Below are 7342 nucleotides of genomic sequence, written 5' to 3'. Positions count from 1 at the left end.
TAGTCCCCCACGTCCTGTCCCCTGCACCTTCACGGAGAAGCCCTGAACCTCGGCTGGGTGGAGGAGGGGTGCGCTGCTAACCACTTAAAAGGGCGCCTGCGTAAGCATCCTGGGACAGGTGAGGAGCTAGAGCCTTTGAACTGGGCCAGGGGTGGGGGTTGCCGGAAGATGGAAATCCTGGGCCAGGGCTTGCGGTATCATCATTGGCAAAGGGATGGGGAGGAAGCTCTATAAAAGGCTGACCCACCCTCTTTCCAGCCTGGCCTTCCCCTCCCCACTGCTCAGTCCAGCCTCTCAAGACCAGAGCTGGCGCGGAGACAGCCAACTGAGTAATGTCTCAGGTGCCCAGCCGGGTGGGCACAGACTTGCCCGTTGCCAGGCCCCACCCTGAGTGGTCCGTCAGCACTCCCCGGGAACAGGCCAGGGGCACAAGCGGAGAAGAGGACAGAGGCACTGCCCTTCCACAGCAGGGCACTGCTCTGATCCAGCCCACCAGGGAAGAGGTTGGGGGAGGGAGCCCAGGGCTGAGTAGCAGGTGGGGTGGAAGGGAGCAGCTATACTTTCCTTGGGTCCTTTCTTCTGCTGACTAGCAGGCAGGGAAGAGAAGGAAGACTAACTTGAGGGCAGTGCTCTAGCAGGGAGGGAGAGCAAGTCAGAGAGGAAAATGGCTTTGCTCCTTTGTTCNNNNAAGGAGGGGGGGGCCGGGCTGGTCAGGACCTGCCTTCCTCCCCAGCAGGTCGGGGGGAAAATTGCTTTCCTGGTGCTGCTTTTTATTTTTTGAAGCCAGATCAAAGGTGGGACCCAGCTGGGAGCCCTAGTAAAATCTCAGCAATGTGGAGCCATTGAGTTTCAGCCCGGGAACCGGGAGCTCAGGATCAGTGGCTTGATGAACCCAGGCAAGGCTGTTTCCACCGCTGCTCTCTCTAAGCAGGGACCCACCCGCATATGGAGAACTCAATCCCAGCATCCAAGCCAACCAAATGTCATCCAGTCTCTGTCACCTGCTCCAGGGCGTTATCTTGTGTAGCCAGGAAGCTCTCAGATTAGATAACCGTGTTCCCTCCTGCTGCACAAAAAACACGAGAGTTTTTTTTCCCTTTCCGTGCCTGAATTCAGACAAAGAAAAAGTGTCTCCTCATTTCTTTTATACTTTCTCGGTGAAATCTTGAAACTGAGAATCATCCCCGTGCCCAGCTCCCACTCTCCCCTCCTCCACTTGTTCGTGTCCTGGGTCTTCTTGTGGAGGCCAAATAAACTGCCATCTGGGGGCACCTGGGGGGCTCAGTCAGCTAAGCCGCTGACTTTGGCTTATGAATGTGAGCCCCCCCGCCCCCCTGTCGGGCTCTGTGTGGACAGCTCAGAGCCTGGAGCCAGCTTCGGATTCTGTGTCTCCCTCTTTCTCCGCTCCTTTCCCACTCATGCTCTGTCTCTCAAAAATAAGTAAACATTAAAAAATTTTCTCAATTTAAAAAATAAAGTGCCATTCTGGTTCGGGGAGCCCTTCTTCCTCTCTAGGGAGGTCACATCTCTTCTCTGGAATCACATTGTCATCCCTGGTATCTCACTGGTTCTCAGGGCGAACACGTGTCTGGCACTATCACTGAAGATATGGTGTGTGGAGACCCAGACGCCACCCCATTTCTTCCCCCATGAGTCCTGAAGTCTGGGAAGGCTCGATCCTGACTGGCACCCTGTCAGACATGAGGCGTATTCAACAGCACAGAGAAAGATCTCCCCAGAGCCTTGGCTGGCCCTGAGAAGCGCCCTTCCGTGGTAACTGGGATTCCTTGTTACCCCAGGCAGCAGTCTTCTGCCCCACTTCCTGCTTCTCCCAGATGTTGAGGTCTGTGGCAAGGTAGAGGGATAGGTAGGGACATGTATGGGCGCGTGTGCATGAGTGTGTATGGGGGCACGTGCACTCAGGTGGGTCTGAATATAGAGGAAAGCAGGGAGAGAGTGGCACTCTACAAAGTCTGCTCTCACTAATGCACTGTGTGACCTCAGCCAACTCCATCATCTTCTCAGAGCCTCGGTTTCCCCTGGCCATAAAATAGGGGCTTAATTGTCCCTCCTAGGGAAGCGAGGAGGGTTAATTGGGCAATGGCTCTGAAGTGTCGAGGAAGAGAAGGAGATCTATAAATACAAGTGGTCATTAGAGGGTATTTCACAGCCATTTTGTGGGCCCCAATCTATTATTACTATTATTACTGTTATTGTTATCGCCATCGTCACCCACTTCCTGAGTCTCTGCCAGCTGGGTCCGGGCTCCCAGGTGAAGAAGTTATGCTCCCGAGCCCAGCATCCCAGCCAATGGCCTCACCGAACCCACACCGTCCACACTCAGGGTGTCTGGGGAACCTTCAGGAGGCTAGTGATGGCGATCAAGATGGGGCTTTGACAGAAGGGGGTCAGGGACCCAGAAGAGAGAGGGAGACAGGGCTCACCTGGGGAAATTCACTTTGTCCCTAGATATGTTGCCAGTCTGTCATGGGAAGCCTGGACTCAGAGAAGCAGACACAGAGCTGTGGTCCTCGGGGTCCGCAGGGGAGGAGAGGGGCTGAGGGCAGGGAAGAGGCTGAGGCCGAGACAGAGGAGAATGTTCCCAGACATGGTAAGTTGAGCTGATTGGTCAGAAATGATTCCTTAGAGAGGCAAATGGCTCTTCAAGGAGTCTTTGCAGTGGCTAGAACATACTGTTTCCAGGTGAAGCAGGGCACAGGCAAACAGCTGGCACTCAATGCATGCTTGTTAAAACTCAATTTCTATGCTTGCCATTCCCTTTCAGTAAGGTTAAAACAAACAAGCAAACAAGCAAACAACAAAACCCACCCAGCATCTTCTTTTAGAAATGCGTTGGATGCCCCCTAGTGGCAACAAGGAAGACTGAGAGGGTACAGGTGCCTTCTACCCTAAAGGGCTTCTCCATGGGAGGGGAGTGGGGAGGAGGGGGAAGGAGGGGCCTGCTCTTTCTTCCTAAGACTCCAGAGACCTCATCCCAAAGGGACTAAGGGTTGGAAAGAACCAGGTAAGAAGGAAGAATCCTGTGGGGAAGGAAGGGTGGAACGTTCTTGCTGGAAGATTCCGTGGCAGTTGGTGGACAGTCATCAGTCTGGCAGGGCAACCAGGGGGCAGAGGGAGTTGACAAGTCAGGGCATGGGTCAGGAGCGGCATCCCCAGGTAGTGGCGAAAGAGGGGTGGCTGTGTGTGTGTACCCGGGGTGCGGGGTGGGGTAGCTGCCAATGTGTAATAGGGAGACGCACTTTACAGCCTCTGTCACTGTTTCGGGCTCATGGAAAACTAAGGAAATGTAGATGGTTGAAACCATAGATGGGCCTGGGAGGAAAAAAGAAATCAGGATTCACTTAAACTAGGTGTTTTTGTCTGGGTGCTTGAGAGTGTCAGGGACTATGTGAAAAGTCGGCAAATTTGATTTCTCTGTAGGTGGAAAGGGAAGACATGAGAATGTGGAAAAGCAGAGGAGGTCAATGGGAGAAGCAGAGGCTACCGGGAAAATCCCTAAGGGAGGATGAGCAGGCTTTAGAAGGCTGAATTAGCTGGAACTCTTCAAAAATAAAGCAATCAAGCTTGGGTTGTAGTAGCTATGAATGAGGACCAGCAGGTAGTCAAAGGCGGGACACTGATATTCTTCTGGCTTCTGGACCCCCCCAGCATCTGCTCACTACCCCTTTCCCACGAGGCTCCCCAGAAGGAAGCTGGAGCTTCCTAAGGGCAGAGACTGCGGCTCTGCACCCCTCTCTCCCTCCCTCTGGTGCTCTCACCCATCCTTGGGGACAGATGCGCATTCTCTGGTACTGAAGAATGAGAGGGGAAGTTGCAAAAGGGAAGGACAAGGAGAATGTCAGGAAGCAGGGAAAGCAGGTCAGAATCAAGAGGAAAGGGGGTGAAGAAGCAGACGGGGAAGGAGAGGTGAAATGGAGGTAGAGGAAGCTGGGCCAGGAAGAGGAGGGAAGTCCATGAAAAGTGTTAAAGGGGTGCAGTCATTTAGTCAGTCAACAAACTCATTCTGCACATATATCAGGCAATGTGTTGAGAGTGGAAGGTGCAGAGGTGAATAAGACAAAATGGGGTTTTAAGACGGATGGGGAGTTTGTAAATGAGAAAGGGGTAGAAATTGACCACTTAGAGCAAGAAGAGCCTGAGTATAGTTGGAAACAAGAAGAGAAATATCACAGAGAGAGAGAGAGAAAGAGAGCCTGCCTCCAGGCCCATTGGGTGAGACACAGCCAGAACCACTTGTCAGCCCTGGCTCCGTGAAGACCGAAACAGGTAGGGTGGGCAGGGGAGAAATTCAGGAAGGGGAGGGACAGGAGTGGGTGGGGGTGGAGGGTCAGACTGTTCACAGCTTTTCACTTGGGCGCCCACAGTGAAAAGATGTATGTGCTACTGAGTGGTCTCCACGTTTGGCTGCCTGTGGGAGTCACCTAAGGAACTTCCAAATACCATCACTGGGGTCCCACCCCCAGAGATTCTGATTTTCTGGACCTGGGATGGGACTTGGACTTCAGAATTTATGAAGAGCTCTCTAGGGAGCCTATAAAGTGCGGCCAGGGAGAAAGCAAGCCTTAGAAGCTGGCTGCCTGGGCTCCTTCCTCTCTGGCGAGAATGGGGGCCATCTTGAAAGCAGCGACCTCTGGAAGGGAAGAGAAGTTGTACGGTGGTCTGAGGGGGCTGTAAACCAGGCTCAAAGACTCCAGTGGTCCTGACAAAAGTGTAAGGGGCTCCTTAGAAAAGGGCCCCCTTCCTCGCCTATGCCTCTAGTAAGAAAGGAGCAAAACAGCCTAAAAGAAAGAGAAAACATGGCGGTCTTTAAAAGGGAAGAACAATTCAAGTAACTCAGAACGGCCAAATTCTCCGGGTTTGCACCCTGCTCCCCCACCCACACACATGCACACTCTGCCCCTCCCCCTCCCGTTTCTGCCATCTTCATGATGGGGCCTCTGGGGTCAGAGAACACACCTGCCACAAAAGGTTTGGCAGTGGCCCAGCAGGATATTCAACCTCGCCTCCCCCAGCCCCCCAAAACTCCCTGCACCCTCATTGAGCTGAGTCACTGAACTCGGGTGGAGTCCTCAGCTTGACAGTGAAGCAATCTTAACTTGAAAAATGGCCTGGGAACAGAATGTATGGTCTATATAAACAAGTCCTATGTAGATGTAATTGTATGCAAATATTCATTCTTTAACTCAACTTACGCTTCCTGCCAGTGCTCTTGTGCGGGCTTCAGCCCTTCCACTGCAGCTTACGGTGTACGTAGCAGGACACAGAAATGAAAATAGAAGCGCGGTGTTAGTGAGTGAAGCCCTCTGCAGTCTAGAGAAGGAAGAAGCTGTGGCTGTGTGGGAGTTAGGTGTTCAGAGTTTGGGCAGGGTCTTGAAGGATGTATAGGAGTTTACCAGGAGAAAGGAAGGATAAAGTAGGAAGGGAAAGAGAAGAATAAGTGTTTAAGAAATATGGAATCTTTTCTTGAGGCAAGAGGGTAGGGTCTGTAGAAAGGGAATTGGGTGGGGGGAGGAAAGATACACAAGTGTGTATGAAGGACATTGTTTGCCCCTTAAAAAAGGAGTTCGGATTTTTATCCAGAACGGCATAGGGAGCCCAATGAAGGAGCTTAACTAGAGGAGTGATACCTTTTTTTTTTAATTTTGAGAAAGAGATCAGCAGGGGAGAGGGGCAGAGGAAGGGAGAGAGAGGCACTCAAATGGGATCTGCGCTGAGTGTGGAGCACCAAGCCTGACTTGATCCTATAACCCTAGGAAACCAAGAGTCGGATGCTCAACTGACTGAGCCACCCAGACACCTGGAAGGAGTCTTGCTTTTAGAGTCTTGGTTTTCAAAGGCGAAGGCTGAGACGGGAAGACAGGGAGATAATATTAATATTTATTCATCAATTACTGTGTAGCAGGCATTGGGCTCTGTATTTTATTTTATCACTCCAACCCTTTATGATGGCGTTTTACAAACTGCCAGTAAAGATCAAGAAAAGGAAGGGAAAAAAGGAAGGGAGGGAGGAAGGAAGAATAATAACAGTATAGAAAATATCAGTGCATCACCGGTAGGAAGGTTTAGTATTGCTTTTGGAAACTTCTGCTACCCATTTTCACCAGAGTGTAAGTGTATCGTGTCGGGATTTGAATCTTATTTCTCACGGTGGCATATGGTGTTAAAAAAAAAAAAAAAAAGAGAGAAGCCGATGCTGTCAGGTGTAGGTGTGACCAGCCTCATTTTACAGCTGAGGACGTAAAGGCGCAGGGAGTTTCAGTTCCCTGCCCCTCTCTGTAAGTGAGACGTAAATTTCAAACCCGGGCTGGTCTGAAGCCAGCGTGGATTCCTGCTCAGTAATGCCAGGCAGCCTGCCCAAGTTACGCATGTACAGCAAAGACTTGGGAAAGAAAAACGTACCCGGGTAGCGCCTTCCGAGGGCTGTCTGTACTCTCACAGCACCTCATTCAAAGAGGTAAATCGGACAGTCCGTCCGCCTGAGGCGCTGGGCTGAATGCACATTCCAGGAGTGCCCTAGACGTACAGAATCGGATTATGATCTGCAGCCCCGGGACTCTCCTTTTAGAGAGCTTCAGGTGACCTTGGGTGGACCGCCCGTTGGGGGCGGAGTGTCGTCGCTCCAATAACCAGGTGAGAATGAACAGGGGCTTGAACTGAAACAGCGAGATAATCCCTTCTCTCTGAAGTGTCACGTAGCCCAACTCCCGCTATTGTGTTGGACTCCGATGCCTCGCGGTATAAAGTCGCCTGGAGGCTAATTTTCCTCTCCGAGGCGATAACGGCGAGGGACTAAATAAAAGGCCGGTGGCTTCCCACTCACCAGGCACGGTGTCTGAGTGGCCGAAGAGCGTGAGTCTCCCGCCACTCCAGGGCGACACTGGACTGAGGTGTAATGTGTGTACTATTTATAGGGCATTTCTGGGCCTCACCCTAAGGACTTCTGATTGGCTTTAGGGTAGATCTATCACTCATCTTTTGGGTTCGAGGTGGGTGGAAGGTCAACCACGACCAATACAAAACCACTCCTCAGCTAAGCCCCTCCCCATCTAGCTTCCTGTTGCTGTCCATCAACCACCTCGTAGGCGGGACTTCACGTCCCGCCAATTGGTTGACGAACATGTCGTTCACTCTTCAGTAGGTTTCCGGTTGGTGCCCTCTACCGTCCATCAGTGACATTTCAGAGGTCTATTGGCCAAACCAACGTCGCTCTAGATGCCTCTCTCTGATTGGGTACTAGTGCTGTCGGTCCCCAATGTAGTGAACTCTTATTGGTGAACGCTGCCGTCGCTCGGGCGGTGGCGGGCTCCGGGATTGGCGGGTG

Source organism: Crocuta crocuta, unplaced genomic scaffold (genome assembly GCF_008692635.1).
Source record: "Crocuta crocuta isolate KB4526 unplaced genomic scaffold, BGI_CrCroc_1.0 scaffold352, whole genome shotgun sequence".
In the NCBI taxonomy this organism is placed as follows: Eukaryota; Metazoa; Chordata; class Mammalia; order Carnivora; family Hyaenidae; genus Crocuta; species Crocuta crocuta.
The sequence above is the reverse complement of the archived record's forward strand: the minus strand, read 5'-3'. Positions refer to the sequence as shown.